Genomic DNA, 20,719 nt, shown 5'->3' with positions numbered 1-20,719 from the left:
TAGAACAGATGGTTGAGTCTGCAGAGCTGTTTACTCATACTATAGCCTGGGAATCAGAGGTCGACTCCAGCGCTTCTGTGAATCCAGACGAGGAAATGATCTGCACTGATGCCCAGAATCTTTATGAGTCGGATCCAGGACCAGACGCAGAAGGTTCTGACCATAATGTAGACCCTCGTTCCCAAACTGTAACTCCTGTTGGTGGAGACAATGAGGAAGACGATGATAAGACTCAAATACCTGATTGGAGCGACAACTTTAGTTTTTTGTCAGGGCAGGAACAGGTTGGCTCTGAGGACGACGGGTGTGATAACGCACAGGGTGATGATGATGAGGTTGGAGATCCCACTTACTGTCAACCCACAGTCAGCCAAGAGATGAGGTCAGCAGAGGAGGTGGAGGAAGATGCTAGTGACGACGAGGTCAGGTTGCGCCTTCCTGGACAGAGACGTAGTACTGGAAGCACGTCAACAACTGCATCCTCAAACACAACTCTGCCTCTCACCACAAGTCGTGGTGGCTCTTCAGGTCGCATGGGTGCTAAGCCTTGCATAGCCTGGGCGTTTTTTCAGATCGATAAAGATGACCCAACTCGTGTTATCTGTAACATTTGTCAGCAAAAGCTAAGTAGAGGCCAAAAAATACATAGTTTGAGTACTTCATGCATGAACCGGCACATGGACATGAAGCATAAGTTGCAGTGGGAAGCTCAGTGTGCTACAATGCGCCTAGCCGGCCGGGCCAACCACCGTCTGCCATATCTTGTGCATCCGCGGCCTCTTCATCCTCTGTGACTGGGGGGACAGCAGTCACACCTGTTTTGGGGCGCAGACCTGCCACCTCTTTACCCGCAACAGCCAGCGTGATTGGCAGGTCATCATTTTCTTTGGAGGTGGTAACACCAGCTGGTGTTGAGCGCTGTCCGACATCGATAGCACCACCTTTGGATCAAGGCAACCTAACATGTCCGCCTGCATCTTCCTCACAGACCGGCAGTTTGCCGGGGACACCCTTATCAACCCCGTCTAAGCACAATAGCCAGCCCTCGGTCCCTCAGATGTGGACAAGTAAAAGACCATTTCCTCCTAGCCATGAGAAAGCTAAGAGGTTGAATTTCACCATCTGCAAGCTCTTGGCTACAGAAATGCTGCCTTTCCGCCTGGTGGACACAGAGGATTTTCGAGACCTTATGTCCTTCGCAGTGCCCCAGTACCAGATGCCCAGTCGGCACTACTTCTCAAAGAAAGGTGTGCCTGCGCTCCACCAGCATGTCGCACACAACATCACCGCTTCTTTGAGAAACTCTGTGTGTGACAGGGTGCATTTCACCACAGACACTTGGACGAGTAGGCATGGACAGGGGCGTTACATGTCGCTGACTGGGCACTGGGTAACTATGGTGACAGCAGGACAAGGGGCTGCTGTCCAAGTCTTGCCGTCCCCACGAGTTGTGCGTCAATCCTCTTTATGTCAAAATTCCTCCACTGCTTCTGCCTCCTCAACCTCCTCTCGGTCTTCCACCTGCACCCAAAGCCTGTCTGGTCATGCCACAAGCTTTCTAACTGCGCAGAAGGGATCCTGCACACCTCCTTACTATGCTGGCAGTAGGGCTCAACGTCATCAGGCGGTTTTTACATTGAAATGTCTGGGAAATGTGAGTCACACAGCTGAGGAGTTGTGGTCAGCTCTGGAGAACCAATTTCATGAATGGTTGTCTCCACTGGACCTGAAACCAGGGAAGGCCGTGTGCGACAATGCTGCAAACCTGGGTGCAGCCCTTCGCCGGGGCAATGTCACACACGTGCCTTGTATGGCTCACGTGTTGAACCTGGTTGTCCAGCAATTTTTAGCCCACTATCCCAGACTAGATGGGCTTCTGCAGAGGGCAAGGTCGCTGTGTGCTCACTTCCGCCGTTCGCATCCCGCAGCTCAGCGACTTACATCTCTACAGAAGTCGTTGGGCCTGCCACTTCACCGGCTAAAATGCGATGTGCCTACCCGGTGGATTTCAACTCTGCACATGTTGCAGCGACTGTGGCAGCACCGACAAGCCCTGGTGCAATACGTTCTGACGTATAGCCTGGGCCAACGAGATCCAGAGGTGGGGCAAATCACGCTGGAGGAGTGGTCTCAGATCAGGGACCTATGCACCCTTCTGCACAGTTTTGAAATGGCGACGAAGATGTTTAGTGCTGACGATGCCATTATCAGCATGACTATTCCGGTGATTTACATGCTGGAGCACATGTTAAACAGAATTCGGAGTCAGGTGGTGGCACAAGAGGAGGTGGAGGAAGTAGAGGAGGAGGAGTTGTATGCGGAAGGGCTAACATCTGCAAGGTCCAGACGGTCGGCAGCACCAAGGCGGCAGGCATGTGAGGGTGGGGGAGATGGTTTTACCAGGGCGCATGGTAGCAGCCAAACTAGTGAGGAAGGTGCAGGAGCCCAGGAAGAAGTGGAGGACGAACTGATGGAAGACTCATCAGATGAAGGAGACCTTGATCACATTTCTGTTGTGCGAGGTTGGGGGGAGAGGACAGAGGAAGGAAGCATGATTGTTACCTCGCCACCAACACAACAGGGACTTGGTGCTCCTGGATGCGCAACACACATGAGTGCCTTCTTGCTGCACTACCTGCAACATGACCCGCGAATTGTGAGAATTAGAAATAATCCTGACTACTGGGTTGCCACACTGTTAGATCCCCGGTACAAAAGTAAATTTGCAGAAATTATTCCTGCCATAGAAAGGGATGCACGCATGCAGGAGTATCAGCAGAGACTGTTGCAGAATCTTACATGTGCTTTTCCACAAAATACCAGTGGTGCACGTAGTGAATCTCACAGTTCCAACTTGCCAACCGTGGGACCGTCAAGTGTTCAGCACTCAAACCGTAACAGAACCACAGTATCTGCTGGTAACATCAATTTTGCGGAATCATTTCACCACTTTTTTAGCCCATCCTTTGCAAGGCCACAGGAGACAAGAAGTCTGACACATAGTCAACGCCTAGAGACGATAGTACAGGAGTATCTCCAAGTAAACATTGAAGCCATGACTGTGTCACTGGACCCTTGCTCTTTTTGGGCTTCCAATCTGGATAAATGGCCGGAGCTAGCCACTTACGCCTTGGAGATCTTGTCATGCCCCGCAGCCAGCGTTCTGTCTGAACGTGTGTTCAGCGTTGCTGGTGGTGTGCTGGCAGATAAGCGCACGCGGCTCTCCACTGATAATGTAGACAGACTCACGTTCATAAAGATGAACAAATCATGGATCCGAAACGACTTTTCTACCCCTGTGTCATCCTGGGGAGAATAAAAGCTTGATGATTGGTTAAAATCACCCTACCAACCGTTTTAAGCTTTCAAATTACTAATCATGTTTATCTGTATCTTGGCTGGAAAATAATTTGGGCTTTGTAGCAGTGTGCAGCACTGATTCTATTAGGCCATCTATAATAAGCTCCACCAGATTTAAAATTACTAATCATGTTTATCTGTATCTTGACTGGAAAATAATTTGGGCTTTGTAGCAGTGTGCAGCACTGATCCTATTAGGCCATCTATACTAAAGCTTCACCAGATTTAAAATTAATAATAATTTTTAGCTGCATCCAGCCCGGAAAATAATTTTGGGGCTCCGAGATGCGCAAGACACATAAGTGCCTTCTTGCTGCACTACCTGCAGCATGACCCTCATATTGTCAGAATTTGAAGTAATCATGACTACTGGGTTGCCACACTCTTAGATCCCCCAAACTTTTCGATCAACCTTTTAATTTTAATAAAGACCAAAAAAATGGTCATTTTTGAAATTATAAGCATTAGCAGGTTGTTAGAAACTGAAATCAAACAGTTTTCAACTCAAAACTTTATTCTAGGTGATGTTACATTTTCACATAGGACCCCTTGTTCGAAAGGAGCTTCTGAACTCTCTCGTCCATTGAATTTGTCAGGTTTTGGATGGTTTCTGCTTCAATTGTTTTGCATGAGGACAGAATACCCTCCCAGAGCTGTTGCTTAGATGTGAACTGCCTCCCGCCATCATAGACACTCCTTTTAATGATGCTCCAAAGGTTCTGAATGGGGTAGAGGTCAGGGGAGCATGGGGGTCACACCATAAGTTTGTCCCCTTTTATGCCCATATCAGCCAGAGATGCAGATGTTTTATGTGCAGCATGAGATGGTGCATTATCATGCAAAAAAATGATCTTGCTGTGAAATACACGGTTCTTCTTCTTGAACCATGGCAGGAAGTGCTGTTTGAGAAAATCCACATACATTATGGAGTTCATCTTTAGCGCCTTCAGGGATCCTAAAGGGGCCGACAATCTCTCTCCGCATGATTCCAGCCCAAAACATTACTCCACCTCCTCCTTGTTGGCGCTGTAGCCGTGTTTGTGTGGGGTGTCCATCAACCAGCCATCCTCCACTCCATCCATCTGGACAATCGAGCGCTGCACGACACTCATCCGTGAACAAAACAGTTTTGAAATCAGTCTTCATGTAATGTTTGGCCCACTGGAGCCGTTTCTGCTTGTGTGAAGTGGATAGAGGAGGTCGACAGGATGGCGTATGCACAGCTGCAAACCTCTGAAGGACCCTGCATCTTGTTGTTCGGGGACGTTGGAGGCACCAGCAGCTTCAAAAACTTGTCTGCTGCTATGACAAGGCTTTTTTGCCGCTGCTCTTTCAACCTGACGTAATTGCCTGTAGGAAAGAGTCCTCAATTTGCCCTTATCAGCACGCACACGTGTGTACTGTGAATCAGCTACATACTTCTTGATTGCCAAGACACTTCATCCTGATCATCGCACAATGTTGATTGTAGTCATGCCTTGACCTAAACACTCCACAATTTGTTGCTTCTCAGCAGCCGACACATCCTTTTTCTTTCCCATTTTGGCAGAAAATGTAGGCTGCTTAATAATGTGAGAGAGCCTTCTTAAGTAGTCTTGCCTTTCATTGGACACACCTGCCAAACTAATTAGCACAGGTGTCTGCAATTGCTTACAGTGATATAAAGAGCCCTGACACACATCACCATCAATGAGTTTAACTGACAAACAAACAAATTCTTCCCTTATCACTCCTAAACACTTTTTGCATAATAATTTGGAACACAGTGTACATGTGCTTTTCCACAAAACACCAGTGGTTCAGGTAGTGAATCTTACAGTTCTAACTTGCCAACCGTGGTCTGTATGGAGTTGTTCAATAAAGGGCCCAAAATTAAGATAACATAGATGGGAGAGGTCTCTATGAATAGGAATTCCTAAGTATTTGATACCCTGTGAGGGCCAGGCAAAGGGAAAGTTGGACTGGATGGAATCCTATATGGATTTGGGGAGGGAGACATCGAGGGCCTCAGACTTCGCTGCATTGATTTTAAAATTTGACCATGTAACAAAGTGATCTATTTCAGCCATAACAGCATGGATGGATATATGTGATTGAGTGATATATACTAGGACATCATCAGCAAATAGAGAGCACTTGTACTCGGTGCCTCCCACCTCAATCCACCTAATATTGGGGTTATGGCGAATTGATGAGAGCAGGTGCTCCGTCACTAGGATGTATAAGAGAGGGGACAGAGAACATCCCTGCCTTGTCCCATTGGTGATTGTGAAAGGTGATGAAAATGTTCTGACGCGCCCCCTGGGCCTTGGGACACCCGGAGCCGGACCCTTTTTGGTGGATGCTGGTGGTTGTAGTCTCCGTGGCGGCGACCCGGTTCCGTGGCTCAGGGCGGTCAAACCAGTGGCGGAACTATTTATGTGGTTTTGATGTTTAAATGTCCGACTACGCCACCCGTGGATAGCGGTCAGAGTGAACCGCCGCTCCAGGGCAGACCGCTGAGGCTGGTGTTGTGGGTGCAGCAGAGCGTAGCATAACTCCCCACGGGAGGAGTATAGCCTCAGGGCAGTGTATGCGGAGGATGGGGGTGATGGTGCAGGGCAGCAGCAGTAACGACACGGAGTCAGTGATGCAGTCCAGGGCCTTTACTCACAGTTCTTATTATCCATACCACGTCTGCAGGTAACGGCTGCCCACGTCGTACTGTGCTCACCAGGTGAGGGGCTCAGACAACTCCCAGATAACTTTGGAGCGCTTCACAGGACCCCCTTTGTGTGTCCTTTGTCTGGCCTTTCTTACCAACCCTTCTGTCTGGCTGCCTCGGGCCTCCTCTTGGTAAACTTGGCGCCAGTTTCCCTGACCCTATGTGGTGCCTTCCTAGCGGGTGTAGCGAGGGGCTGCGCCACATAAAATGTCACAGCCTCCTGTTTCTAGCTGAGGGTCGTTTCCTGCCTCCACTAGTTTCGGGGACCGGTCTCCCCCTTTGGCCTGACCCCTCCACGCAGGTGGATTCGGGCGTGCGGTGGCGACTCGCCCGTCCGCACCCCTGGGATCCCTTCGTTCCTCGTTCCTGGAGCCTTCTCCGCTCCTCTTCCTTCCTTCTCCCTCTTCCAGGCCTGGGCCTCTGTTACTAGGCCCGCCTCCGGAGCAGAGCTCATGCAGAGCCCCTGCTCCCTGCCACTTCTGCTCAGACTTCTCTGCACTGAACTAAGATGGTGCCCACCTTTTATACTCCCTTCTCAATGCACCCAGGAACTGCTTCCTCCCTGCTCCTGCACTACAGGGTTCCCCTTCCTCAGTGTTCCCTCCCCCCACTCCAGCCAGGGACAGGGACTGTCGTGCCCATTTCAGGGGCATATTGGTCGCCCTGCCCCACGGCAATGTGGTGTAATGCATGCAGGTGTTGGGTCCTGATCCACACTACATCCTTACCTGAGAGTGAGATATCACACCTCTGGGTGAGGTGCAATACCTCTGTAGCAACCGAGCCCTCAGGGTGCTACAGTTCCATTTATCTTCAGCCTAGGTGACGTATTGCGATACAGGGCCGTGATTTTGGCTATAAAAGGGTCCCCTAGACCCCTACCCCAAGCTTTTTAAGAGAATCATATATGGCGTGCCAGGAGACTCTATGGAATGCTTTCTCAGCATCCAACGAGAGTATCTAATTACAAATTTTTAACTGCATCTAGCCCAGGAAATACTTTGTGCCTAGTAGCAGTGTCTGCTAGTCAGCGGATTATCCCGGCTGTTAAGCAAGCTACACCACCTGTAGTTTGGACACTTAATTTTTTCAAAGGAAATGCTTCGGGACCACGGGATACTCAGTGAAGAGCATCAGGAGGCACCCCAAGGCATAGGGGCTGGGACTGGCAGTAGGATGCCTTGCGGTGGACAGCCGAGCTCAATCCTTATAAAAGCTTTTTAACTGCAGCAGCTTTAGTGGACGCTACTGGAGCTGGAATTACGCGGCTGCTGGCATGAGACTTGCCCTCCAATAGATCCTTGTAAATGGATTTAAAGTGTATTCATTCAAATTAGAGAGACAATTTAAATTAAAAAGCTTAGAGCTGCCTCCACCACAGGGGGGCTCGCTCGACCCACCAGCGGACAGGCACCAGTATTGGGAGAGGGGGGCTGGCCGTCAGGGTTCACCTCGGCTCTGGCACAAACCCGGCGACGCGGAGGTGGCACGGGCAGGCGCGGACTGAACGTGTCGGCTTCTCACTTTTTGGATTTTAGAAGGGCATGACATGCCTATATCTGTGTCTCCCCCTCCTTTTACTCCTCCACCTCTTTTCTTTTCGCATGACTATATGTACTTGTCACTTTTCCATGTGTTAGTTGTGTCTTCTGAGCAGTTTGTCAGGTTTTGGACACCTTTGAAGGTGTTTTCTATGTGTTTCTATGTGTTTTTGTTTGCCTGCCATTGGTTTTAACGGTGTTCGAAGGTGTTCGACGAACAGTTCGACGAACAGTTCGGCGAACACACGGGTGTTCGACGAACCGAACCGAACTTGAACACTACGGGGGTGGCTCAACACTAGTCATGATGGGGATGGTGGCATCTATCTCATGCACAAAAAGTCATGATGGGGATGGTGGAACCTATCTTCTCCACAACAAGTTATGATGCGGATGGTGGGATCTATCTCATCCACAAAAAGTCATGATTGGGATGGTGGGATTTATCTCATCCACAAGTCATGATGGGGATGATGGGACCTATCTCCTCCACAACAAGTCATGATGGGGATGGTAGACCTATCTCATCCACAAAAAGTCATGATGGGGATGGTGTTACCTATTTCCTACAATAAGTCATGATGGGGATGGTTGAACCTATCTCCTCCAGAACATGCAAAGTTCACTGCCAGTGTCTCATCCCCTGATGACACCGCACATGTGTACAAATATGAATACCACTATTAAATACTAGAGGCAGATTAGGGACAAAGTTTTATATACATTAGGCATTTTTAATCAAATATTAAAAAAAAGCTAAGTTTTATAGCTTGTTAGAGAGGGGTCTCTTTTGGGGTTCTCCCGATTTTATAAATACATTATCAATATACCCCTACCAGGCCATTGTTTTCCTCACAGTTTGTTATGACTGTGTAGAACAGAGCAGAAGGCGTGATGTGAACTGTCAGAGTTAGCTTAGTCTGTACTCTATGACCTCTCAGTTGTTTTCTGGGTGTCACTTTCTTTCTGTAATCCTCCAAGATAAGGATTTTTGTAAGTCCCAAGTAAAACCATTCATTCTCCCAAAATGAGTGTCGTATATTCTGCTGAACGCTGAAATCTGCTACATTCCCAACAAGTTAAAAGTCAAACTCCCCACTATACAAGTTTGACACATTCTAGCACACACACATATAGCAGAAACATCTCCCGACAGAGTGATGTGAATTTTTTTTTCATAGGTGGTCATTCGAGATCTTTGGATATCTTGAGGGAAGAGGAGAGTTGAGAAAGTACACAGGATCCAGCCCTATTTCTGGCCATAAAATAGCCGTGGTTTCAGTTATGGAACAGACCAGAGCAGACTTTTTTACAATTTAACTTCATTTTGTTTGGAGACAAGCTACTGGAATTTTACCGAAATGTTACCAACATTGTGAGTTTAATTGAATTTTGATGAATAATTTGAAACATTTTTCCATCTGTTACTTATAATGAGCATGTAAGCATCGCGACTAAACAAATAATTAACATCTACACGTTAAACAAAACATCAACGATTTTACGCATTTGCTTGTAGCTCCTAGCGAATTATTATCAGCATCTTAAAGAAGAAGACGAGCTGTCAGAGCGGCGGAGTCATACAACGATCGCATGTCACGCAGACGATCGGAACAGAAGTTTGGTGCGACATAGATGGGAAAAGAAGAAGAAGGGAAACAACTGGGGACGTTGGTGGAAAATAATCTTAGCAACCAATGCCAGGCAGCTGCTGCCAAGGCCAACACAAATTACAGAATGTGTTAAAACAAGCCGAGGCGCACATGATGCAAACTTGGTTTTTGCTTATATACAAATCACTAGTCAGACCACACACGGAAGACTGATGTCTTTCTGAGCAGATGTTTAAGAAGCTCAGGACTATTGATGGGAGTGCAGCGGAGAGGGAGCAAATAATAAGGAAATGGAATGATGAGTATTAAGAAAGACGATCACCATAATCAACCTGTGATTATCAATTGATGGTCAATTTGCTAACCTCCTAATGATTACGGCAATTTTAATTTTTTTCTCGAGTTTTTCTAAGAGCCATACGTTTTTTTTCTCTTTTTTTTTTTTTCCATTGACATATCAGGGCAAAAAAAATGGGTAATATTGTGAATAAAAGATTAATGTGGGGTAAAAACGACCTGGAAATGTGCATATACTGGTGAGTACAACCTCGGCAATGACAACATTCTGTCAATTTTTTATTTTAGTCATTTAAAAAAAAATCTGAACTTCATAAAAAAAAAAATTTGGGTTTGTGTTATAATTTTCTGAGATCGGAAACTTTTTTATTTTTCCATCGAGGGAGCTTGTTTTTTTGCCTGGCAAAATATTTTTTTTTATTTGGGTACATATGACAATCTGATCTCTTTTTATTCCATGTTTTGGGGGAGTGCGGGTGTGAGATGACTGAAAAATGCTAATCCAGGTGTTTGGGTTTATTTTTACTATAGAGGTTAGTAAACAGCTATTTTTTTAATAGTTTATTTTTATTTTATTTTTGATTATTTCTTTCTCTATGGATTAGAAAAAGGGGGGGGGGGATTCAAAGTTTTATATTTTTTAACCTTTTTTTTAAGTATCACTAATTCTTTAGTCCCCTAAGGAGACACAAATCTGTGATCACCAGTTGTCTTATATATGGCGACACGTCAGTGTTGTAGAAATAGCGATTGTGGGAGAACAAATATGGCGGCAACATAGTCGGCGCGCAGGTTGCTATTGTAGATAGAGGTGATCGAATCTGCAAAGAGTTGAATTTTCCAAATTGCTCGGATTTGGCTATAAATTTGGATTCACTGCAGATGTATTCTCTGTGACCCTTGTTATTATGCTCTGGGGTCTCTGCGCTATGTGTTGGCGACATCTTGGGCCCCTGAAATTCTCGCGAAGGGCTTATTGCTGAGTGCACTATTCCTGTGTAAGCCGCGGAGGTCATTCTTAAAGATGAGTAAATGGATTCAATGCAAAATCAAATTCATGTCAAATTTTTAGGAACTTGCTTAACACGGGGAATTTGAACAATTTGCAATTTTCTTCACGCGAATCAACTAGAATGGATCTTGGAATTTTATACATTGCAGAAGATTGTATCAGCCAGGGAAAGGTCACACAACATGGGGGATACCCCATAATGCCTTGCAACTATCACTTTGCATGGTATAGAACAGCCAGTAAGAAGGGACTATTATAACCTGTATAAAAGCCGAGGCAGGGAATATAGCCACCATTTTTAGGGTGAATGTGGATAGTGAGCGAGCGACACAGCTTAACCATAGAAATAAGGAGAGAAAACCATAAAACACTGAAGAAACTGTGCACATAGTTGCGACAATGCAGCAGTGAAGAAGATTAGTGCTGGAGGAAAAGTATACAACATTGTTCACTTTTTTCGGGGCACTTGGAGAACTTTAAACTCACCACAAACCAAATTTCTTGAGGAAATTCAGGGAATCTGCACAGCTGGAGTTTCCACAGCTTGTCTCATCTCTTGTGATTTCACAGACTGAGAGTCCTGGAAGCTGAAGGTTGAGAATTCATCACCAACAAACTTCTCACACCCGTCTTCATACAGGTAAGGTTAAAATCAGATAATGATGCAAAAGGGGAAAAAAAAAAAAGTTGAATTTGCAGTAGAAACTTTTCAGAACCACCTCAGGTACCATCCAACAGCACAACAGACGAGGAGTTTGAGGCATTCCCGGTGCAGCACTGACCCAGCGTCCGGCCTGGGCTCTGCCACTTCTTTCCTCGGGGGATAATTATCCGGCTGCAGTTCCAGTTCTTGCCTGACATGTATACATTATACTCCACATAACAAGTGTTAGAAATTTATTTTGACGTGTGGAGTTTTGCATAGTTTCAGAAATCCCATTTCGTTTTGGACCCCCGCCATCATTACATTCGAATCGTATCTGTAGGGCAACATTTGGAAATATTTAAAGAAATTATAGAACATTGCATATTGTGTCTTTGGCACATAATATCATTTTAAAATAACGGAGATTGCCATATTTCATTCTGCAGAGATAGACTGAATGCGGGAAATGAATGCATCAAATATGTTTATGGAGATTAGTGTAGAGTCGAGTCCCCGAGTGATCATTTACCAAGAGGCTTCATTGTATCAACTAAATCATTGGGATCAAATTAGTCCTAGAGCAACATAAAAACTCTTCATTGCGGATTTCTGAGCTCTTTCTTCTCCTGTTTGTGTTCTGATAACACAAGTGACAAGATTCAAAATCCAAGATGTATCAAATAGTATAATATTATGTAATTAGTACATCAAAGTAATATATCAATCACTCAGGGGCAGGTGATTTGAGAAGAGCAAATAGATTAGATGTGAATCGTATTTGCGTCAAATTTTTGGAAATTCGCTTGACCTGTTGAATTTGACCAATTTGATTTATGCAAATCGCCAAGCAAAATACCAGAGAAGGCTCATGGGACCACAAGTGCTACCAAGCAGGTTTCCCCATAATGCCTCCCAGCTATTGCATCCCATAGTATAGCACAGCCAATCAGGGGGGACTATCATAGCCTGTATAAAAGCTGAGGATGGGAATGCAGCAGCCAATTTGGGGTGAATCTGGATAGTGGGGGGACATCACAGCTCACTACTCAGCCATAGATATAGGGAAAGAAAGCCATAAAACACTGAAGAAACATTACAGATAGTGTGAGACAGGACATCTGTGATAAACGCTACCATCCGTTTACCCATAGCCATATACGTTGAGGTCTATTTGACATTACTAGGGCTGTTTTGATGTTAAAGCACTTGGAAGAGATTGGATACAGTCCTAGGAGACCTCAGAGTGTTATACTCATCTTTTCAGGGCATTTGGAGGCTTTGCAGTATATGTGATTCATGGATAAGTGATTATTAGCTGTAAATCTTTCTTTTTTGGGGAAAAAAATTACCAAATCTTGCAAATTTAAATTTCAAAAAAGATTCACTCATCTCTGACATTAAATCATTTTATAATCTCTGTTTGCTATCAGATAATGATGATCTCTGGGATAGATCCATAAACTGAAATCCACCAATACAGGAAAGAATTTACTGTGTATTTCTCCAGCTGAGAAGTAGATACAACTGAATCACAGCTGGACAATCAATTTGGTGGTTTGCTACAATGTATCGTTCTGAAATCCTGGTATTTAGCAGTGTTTTCTTCTGCAGAGTCATTTGCTGCTTGCACAGTAAGCTTTCCAGAAAGTGAGTCAAATGCACCCACGGGTCCCCTTTTATCCGAAAGAGGCCAAAATAGTGTCCTGCTGGCCTTTGTCGAGCTGGTTTACATCTGCATACCTTTTACCGCAGTATTGTATCCCAGAAAGTACACGTCTCTAATCTATGGATGGGATATCGATATTCTACTTCTGGAAAGTCTCTTATTCGGACTGTAGTATAACTTTAGGGAAAAGCATTATTGTAATTGACGTGATGTAATCTCAGCGGGGGCTGCAGCCTCAGGTTACATGGGAACCACAAACGTACCCATGTGAACAGGATTCAACTCAGGCTGACACACTGCAACGCATCGCAGCTTTCCTGACATTCACCAGTGTATCTGATAGAAGAAAGAGGTGAGACTACAGCTGTATAAGTGACTCCAAATGCCGGATCTGCCCGAACGGAATGTGCTGGAAATGCGCAAAAGTAAAAGAGTCCTCGGCCAGCGGCACGCTCAAGATCTTGTTCCCAGGGTTTAAGCTCAAGTGACTTCCACCCTGAATAATAGAAGCCACAATCCATTACTGAAGGTTTATTTCTACAAGATCTTTTTTTATATATAAAATTGGAAGCAGGTTTCTATTTATTATCTACAGTGGTGGCCAAAAGTATTGGCACCCCTGCGATTCTGTCAGATAATACTCAGCTTCTTCCTGAAAATGATTGCAATCACAAATTCTTTGGTCTTATTATCTTCATTTAATTTGCTTGTAAGGAAAAAACACAAAAGAGAATGAAGCAAAAATCAAATCATTGATCATTTCACACAAAACTCCAAAAATGGGCCAGACAAAAGTATTGGCACCCTCAGCCTAATACTTGGTTGCACAACCTTTAGCCAAAATAACTGCGGACAACCGCTTCCGGTAACCATCAATGAGTTTCTTACAATGCTCTGCTGGAATTGTAGACCATTCTTCTTTGGCAAACTGCTCCAGGTCCCTGATATTTGAAGGGTGCCTTCTCCAAACTGCCATTTTGAGATCTCTCCACAGGTGTTCTATGGGATTCAGGTCTGGACTCATTGCTGGCCACCTTAGAAGTCTCCAGTGCTTTCTCTCAAACCATTTTATAGTGCTTTTGGAAGTGTGTTTTGGGTCATTGTCCTGCTGGAAGACCCATGACCTCTGAGGGAGACCCAGCTTTCTCACACTGGGCCCTACATTATGCTGCAAAATTTGTTGGTAGTCTTCAGACTTCATAATGCCATGCACACGGTCAAGCAGTCCAGTGCCAGAGGCAGCAAAGCAACCCCAAAACATCAGGGAACCTCCGCCATGTTTGACTGTAGGGACCGTGTTCTTTTCTTTGAATGTCTCTTTTTTTTCCTGTACACTCTATGTTGATGCTTTTTCCCAAAAAGCTCTACTTTTGTCTCATCTGACCAGAGAACATTCTTCCAAAACGTTTTAGACTTTCTCAGGTAAGTTTTGGCAAACTCCAGCTTGGCTTTTTTATGTCTCGGGGTAAGAAGTGGGGTCTTCCTGGGTATCCTACCATACAGTCCCTTTTCATTCAGACGCCGACGGATAGTACGGGTTGACACTGTTGTACCCTCGGACTGCAGGGCAGCTTGAACTTGTTTGGATGTTAGTCGAGGTTCTTTATCCACCATCCGCACAATCTTGCGTTGAAATCTCTCGTCAATTTTTCTTTTCCGTCCACATCTAGGGAGGTTAGCCACAGTACCATGGGCTTTACACTTCTTGATGACACTGCGCACGGAAGACACAGGAACATTCAGGTCTTTGGAGATGGACTTGTACCCTTGAGATTGCTCATGCTTCCTCACAGTTTGGTTTCTCAAGTCCTCAGACAGTTCTTTGGTCTTCTTTCTTTTCTCCATGCTCAATGTGGTACACACAAGGACACAGGACAGAGGTTGAGTCAACTTTAATCCATGTTAACTGGCTGCAAGTGTGATTTATTTATTGCCAACACCTGTTAGGTGCCACAGGTAAGTTACAGGTGCTGTTAATTACACCAATTACAGAAGCATCACAGGATTTTTCAAAGGGTGCCAATACTTTTTTCCACCCCCTTTTTTAGGTTTGGTGTGGAATTATATCTAATTTGGCTTTAGGACAATTCTTTTTGTGTTTTTTCATTGAAGACAAATTAAATGAAGATAATAATACCAAAGAATTTGTGATTGCAATCATTTTCAGGAAGAAACAGAGTATTATCTGACAGAATTGCAAGGGTGCCAATACTTTTGGCCACCTCTGTATCTATCTATCTATCTATTATCTATCATCTATCTATCATCTATCTATTATCTATCTATCATCTATCTATTATCTATTATCTATCATCTATCTATTATCTATTATCTATCATCTATCTATCATCTATCTATTATCTATCTATTATCTATCTCTATCATCTTTCTATCATCTATCTATCTATTATCTATCTATTATCTATCTATCTATTATCTATCATCTATCTATCATCTATCTATTATCTATCTATTATCTATCTCTATCATCTATCTATCATCTATCTATCTATTATCTATTATCTATCTATTATCTGTTATCTATCTATTATCTATTATCAATCTATCTATCATCTATCTATCATCTATTATCTATCATCTATTATCTATCATCTATCTATTATCTATCTATCTATCATCTATCTATCATCTATTATCTATCTATTATCTATCATCTATCTATCTATCAATCATCTATCTATTATCTATCATCTATCTATTATCTATCTATTATCTATCTATCATCTATTATCTATTATCTATCTATTATCTGTTATCTATCTATTATCTATTATCTATCTATCTATTATCTATCTATTATCTATCTAGTATCTATCATCTATCTATTATCTATCTATTATCTATCTATTATCTATCTGTTATCTATCTATCATCTATTATCTATCATCTATCTATCATCTATTATCTATCTATCTATCTATCTATCTATAATTTATTATCTATCTATTATCTATCATCTATCTATTATCTATCTACAGTACAGACCAAAAGTTTGGACACACCTTCTCATTTAAAGATTTTTCTGTATTTACATGACTATGAAAATTGTACATTCACACTGAAGGCATCAAAACTATGAATTACCACATGTGGAATTATATACTTAACAAAAAAGTGTAAAAGAACTGAAAATATGTCTTATATTCTAGGTTCTTCAAAGTAGCCACCTTTAGCTTTGATGACTGCTTTGCACACTCTTGGCATTCTCTTGATGAGCTTCAAGAGGTAGTCACCAGAAATGGTCTTCCAACAATCTTGAAGGAGATCCCAGAGATGCTTAGCACTTGTTGGCCCTTTTGCCTTCACTCTGCGGTCCAGCTCACCCCAAACCATCTCGATTGGGTTCAGGTCTGGTGACTGTGGAGGCCAGGTCATCTGGCGTAGCCCCCTATCACTCTCCCTCTGGGTCAAATAGCCCTTACACAGCCTGGAGGTGTGTTTGGGGTCATTGTCCTGTTGAAAAATAAATGATGGTCCAACTAAACACAAACCGGATGGAATAGCATGCCACTGCAAGATGCTGTGGTAGCCATGCTGGTTCAGTATGCCTTCAATTTTGAATAAATCCCCAACAGTGTCACCAGCAAAGCCCCCCCACACCATCACACCTCCTCCTCCATGCTTCACGGTGGGAACCAGGCATGTAGAGTCCATCCATTCACCTTTTCTGCTTCGCACAAAGACACAGTGGTTGGAACCAAAGATCTCAAATTTGGACTCATCAGACCAAAGCACAGATTTCCACTGGTCTAATGTCCATTCCTTGTGTTCTTTAGCCCAAACAAGTCTCTTCTGCTTGTTCCCTGTCCTTAGCAGTGGTTTCCTAGCAGCTATTTTACCATGAAGGCCTGCTGCACAAAGTCTCCTCTTAACAGTTGTTGAAGAGATGTGTCTGCTGCTAGAACTCTGTGTGGCATTGACCTGGTCTCTAATCTGAGCTGCTGTTAACCTGCGATTTCTGAGACTGGTGACTCGGATAAACTTATCCTCAGAAGCAGAGGTGACTCTTGGTCTTCCTTTCCTGGGGCGGTCCTCATGTGAGCCAGTTTCTTTGTAGCGCTTAATGGTTTTTGCAACTGCACTTGGGGACACTTTCAATGTTTGCCCAATTTTTCGCACTGACTGACCTTCATTTCTTAAAGTAATGATGGCCACTCAATTTTCGTTACTTAGCTGCTTTTTTCTTGCCATAATACAAATTCTAACAGTCTATTCAATAGGGCTATCAGCTGTGTATCCACCAGACTTCTGCACAACACAACTGATGGTCCCAACCCCATTTATAAGGCAAGAAATCCCACTTATTAAACCTGACAGGGCACACCTGTGAAGTGAAGACCATTTCCGGTGACTACCTCTTGAAGCTCATCAAGAGAATGCCAAGAGTGTGCAAAGCAGTCATCAAAGCAAAAGGTGGCTACTGTGAAGAACCTAGAATATAAGACATATTTTCAGTTGTTTCACACTTTTTTGTTAAGTATATAATTCCACATGTGGTAATTCATAGTTTTGATGCCTTCAGTGTGAATGTACAATTTTTAAAGTCATGAAAATACAGAAAAATCTTTAAATGAGAAGGTGTGTCCAAACTTTTGGTCTGTACTGTATCTATCATTATTATTTATTATTTATTATTATTATAGCGTCATTTATTCCATGGCGTTTTACATATGAAAAGGGGTATACATAATAAATCAAGTATATTAATCTTAGACAATAGAGTTCGCTGACTGGTACTGGAGGAGCGAGGACCCTGCCTGTGAGTGCTCACAATCTACAAGGGGTGGGTGAGGATACAGCAGGTGAGGGTAGAGCTGGTCGTGCAGTGGTATGGTGGAGCGGTGGTTACTGCAGGTTGTAGGCTTGTCGGAAGAGGAGGGTCTTCAGGTTCCTTTTGAAGGTTTCCACGGTAGGCGAGAATCTGATGTGTTGGGGTAGAGAGTTCCAGAGTAGGAGGGATGCATGGGAGAAAACTTGTATGCGATTGTGGGAAGAGGAGATAAGAGGGGAGTAGAGAAGGAGATCTTGTGAGGATCGGAGGTTGCGTGCAGGTATGTACCAGGAGACTAGGTCAGAGATGTATGGGGGAGACAGGTTGTGGATGGCTTTGTATGTCGTGGTTAGGGTTTTGAACTGGAGTCTCTAGGCAATGGGGAACCAGTGAAGAGATTGACAGAGAGGAGAGGCCGGGAAATAGCGGGTGGACAGGTAGATTAGTCGGGCAGCAGAGTTTAGGATAGATTGGAGGGATGCGAGAGTGTTAGAGGGGAGGCCACAGAGCAGGAGGTTGCAGTAGTCAAGGCGGGAGATGATGAGGGCGTGCACTAGTGTTTTTGCAAATTCTTGGTTGAAGAATGTACGGATCCGGGACATATTTTTGAGTTGGAGTCAGCATGGGAATTTAGGCATAAGCTTTGCCTGATGGTATCCATCTTCTGCTTGAAGAATGAGGCAAAGTTTTCAGATGAGAGGAGAGGGAGGAGGCACTGGGGTACGGAGGAGAGAATTGAAAGTACTGAATAGCTGTTTAGGGTTTTGAGACAGGGAGGATATGAGAGATGAGAAGTAGGTTTGCTTTGCTGCAGTGAGTGTGGACTTGAAAATAGTGAGGGACTGTTTGAATGCGATGAAGTGCTCAATGGAGTGAGACCTTTTCCATCTCTGCTCAGCAACCCTTGAAAACCCGTCTCAGTTCTTTAGTCATGCTGGTGTGCCAGGGTTGCCTGTTGATTGTGTGAGCTTTGGTATGTGTGAGGCGAGCCACCGATTCGAGAGCTGCAGCTGTTGTGGTGTTATATAAAGCGGCTGCAGCATCTGCATCATGTAAGGAACTTATGTCTGTAAGAGGGAGAAGGGATTCAGAGAGTGACTGTAGGTCAAGGTGTTTGAGATTTCTGCTAGGGTGTGCAAGTTTGTAGAGTGGGGATTGTGGACCGGGAGAGGAGAGCGAAGAGAATGTAAGTAGGTTGTGATCAGATAGAGGGAGAGGTGAGTTAGAGAGGTTAGATAGGGTACAGAGACGGGTGAAGATGAGGTCCAGCGTGTGGCCATCTTTGTGAGTGGCTCCGGAAGACCATTGAGGGAGGCCGAACGAGGAAGTGAGGGATAGAAGCTTAGATACAGATGAGTGGGAAGTGTCAATGGGGATGTTGAAATCACCCATGATGATAGTGGGGATGTCAGCAAAAAGGAAGTGAAGTAGTCAAGTGGTGAAGTGGTCAAAGAAGGTGGTGGCTGGCTCTGGGGGATGGTAAGTGACAGCCGGTTGGAGGGGGAGTACATGCGTATACAGTGCACCTCAAAAGAGGAGAGAGTAACGGAGGGGGGCAGTGGGATTTGGGTGAAGGAGCAGTTATCTGATAGGAGAAAATCTACTCCGCCACCAAGCTTGCCACTGGGGCTGGGTGTGTGGGAAAGGTGGAATCCCCCATATGAAAGTGCAGCTGGAGAGTCTGTGTCAGAGGAAGTGAACCAGGTTTCGGTGATGCTGAGGAAGGAAAATTTGTTAGTGATGAAAAGATCATGGATATAGGAAAGTTTGTTGCAGACAGAGCGCGCATTCGATTGAGCTCCTGTTAGTGGGACCGGGGAAGCGGGAGCTGGGCGAATGGGTATAAGGTTAGAAAGGTTGCGAAAATTTGTGATAGTGGGTGAGAGGTGGAGGTGACTGTGGGGATGTGATGATGAGGACCAGGATTTGGAGAGATATCTCAGACAGTGAGGAGGAGCAGGGAAAGTGTTAGCAGGTGGGAACAGGAGAGAGCATGAGGTGGCTGTCTGTGTTTGGAGACAGAAGATTGTATGTTGAGGAACAGATCTGAGGAGGTGAGATGGATGGGGAGGATGGAGGGAGAGATAACCAGTTCATCATACGTGTAGGTGTAGCACCCCGAGGGCTCGGTTGCTACAGAGGTATTGCACCTCACCCAGAGGTGTGATATCCCACTTCCAGGTAAGAATGGAGTGTGGATCAGGACCCCGATGCCTGCATGCATTACACCACATTTCTGGGGGGCAGGGCGACCGATATGCTCCAGGTAGAGCACGACAGTCCCTGTCCCTGGCTGGAATGGGGGGAGGGAACACCTAGGAAGGGGGAACCCTGTAGTGCATGGTAGGGAGAGAGTAGTTCCTGGGTGCACAGTTAGGAAGTATAAAAGGAAGGAGCCATCTTGGGTTCATGGCTCAGTCTGAGGAGAAGTGACAGGGAGCAGAGGCTCTGCACGAGCTCTGCTCCAGAGGCGGGCCTAGTCTAGAGGCCAGAGCCTGGAGAGGAGAGGGAAGGAAGAGGAGCAGAGGAGGCTCCAGGAACAGGAAAGAAGGGACCCCAGGGGTGCAGACCGGCCAGTCGCCACTGCACGCCCGAATCTACCGGAGTGGAGAGGTCAGGCCAAGAGAGGGTATTGGATCTCTTACTAGTGGAGGCGCGAAACTACCCTCAGCTAGGAAGCGGAGGCTGCGACATTTTAAGTGGCGCAGCCCCTTGCTACACCCGCTAGAAAGGCACCACATAGGGTCGGGGAAACGGAGGCCAACGTTTGCCCGCCAAGGCCCGAGGCAGCTGGACAGAAGCGTGGTCACTGGTGGGGTATGAAAGGCCAGAGAAAGGACACACAAAGGGGGTCCTGTGAAGCGCTCCAAAGAGACCTGGGAGTTGGCCGAGCCCCTCACCTGGAGAGCACGGCACGACGTGGGCAGCCATTACCTGTACAGAAGTGGCTTGGAGTATACTAACTGTGAGTAAAGAACCTGGACTGCAACACTTTGTCTCCGTGTTTCTTACCGCGCCAGCACTAACGGTACTGGGACATTCTGCACCACAACCCCCATCACCCCCCATCCTATCTACACACTGTCCT

The sequence above is a fragment of the Phyllobates terribilis genome, unplaced genomic scaffold (assembly GCF_046119375.1).
Source record: "Phyllobates terribilis strain yellow unplaced genomic scaffold, ASM4611937v1 Scaffold_8__6_contigs__length_399053987, whole genome shotgun sequence".
Lineage (NCBI taxonomy): Eukaryota > Metazoa > Chordata > Amphibia > Anura > Dendrobatidae > Phyllobates > Phyllobates terribilis.
The sequence above is the reverse complement of the archived record's forward strand: the minus strand, read 5'-3'. Positions refer to the sequence as shown.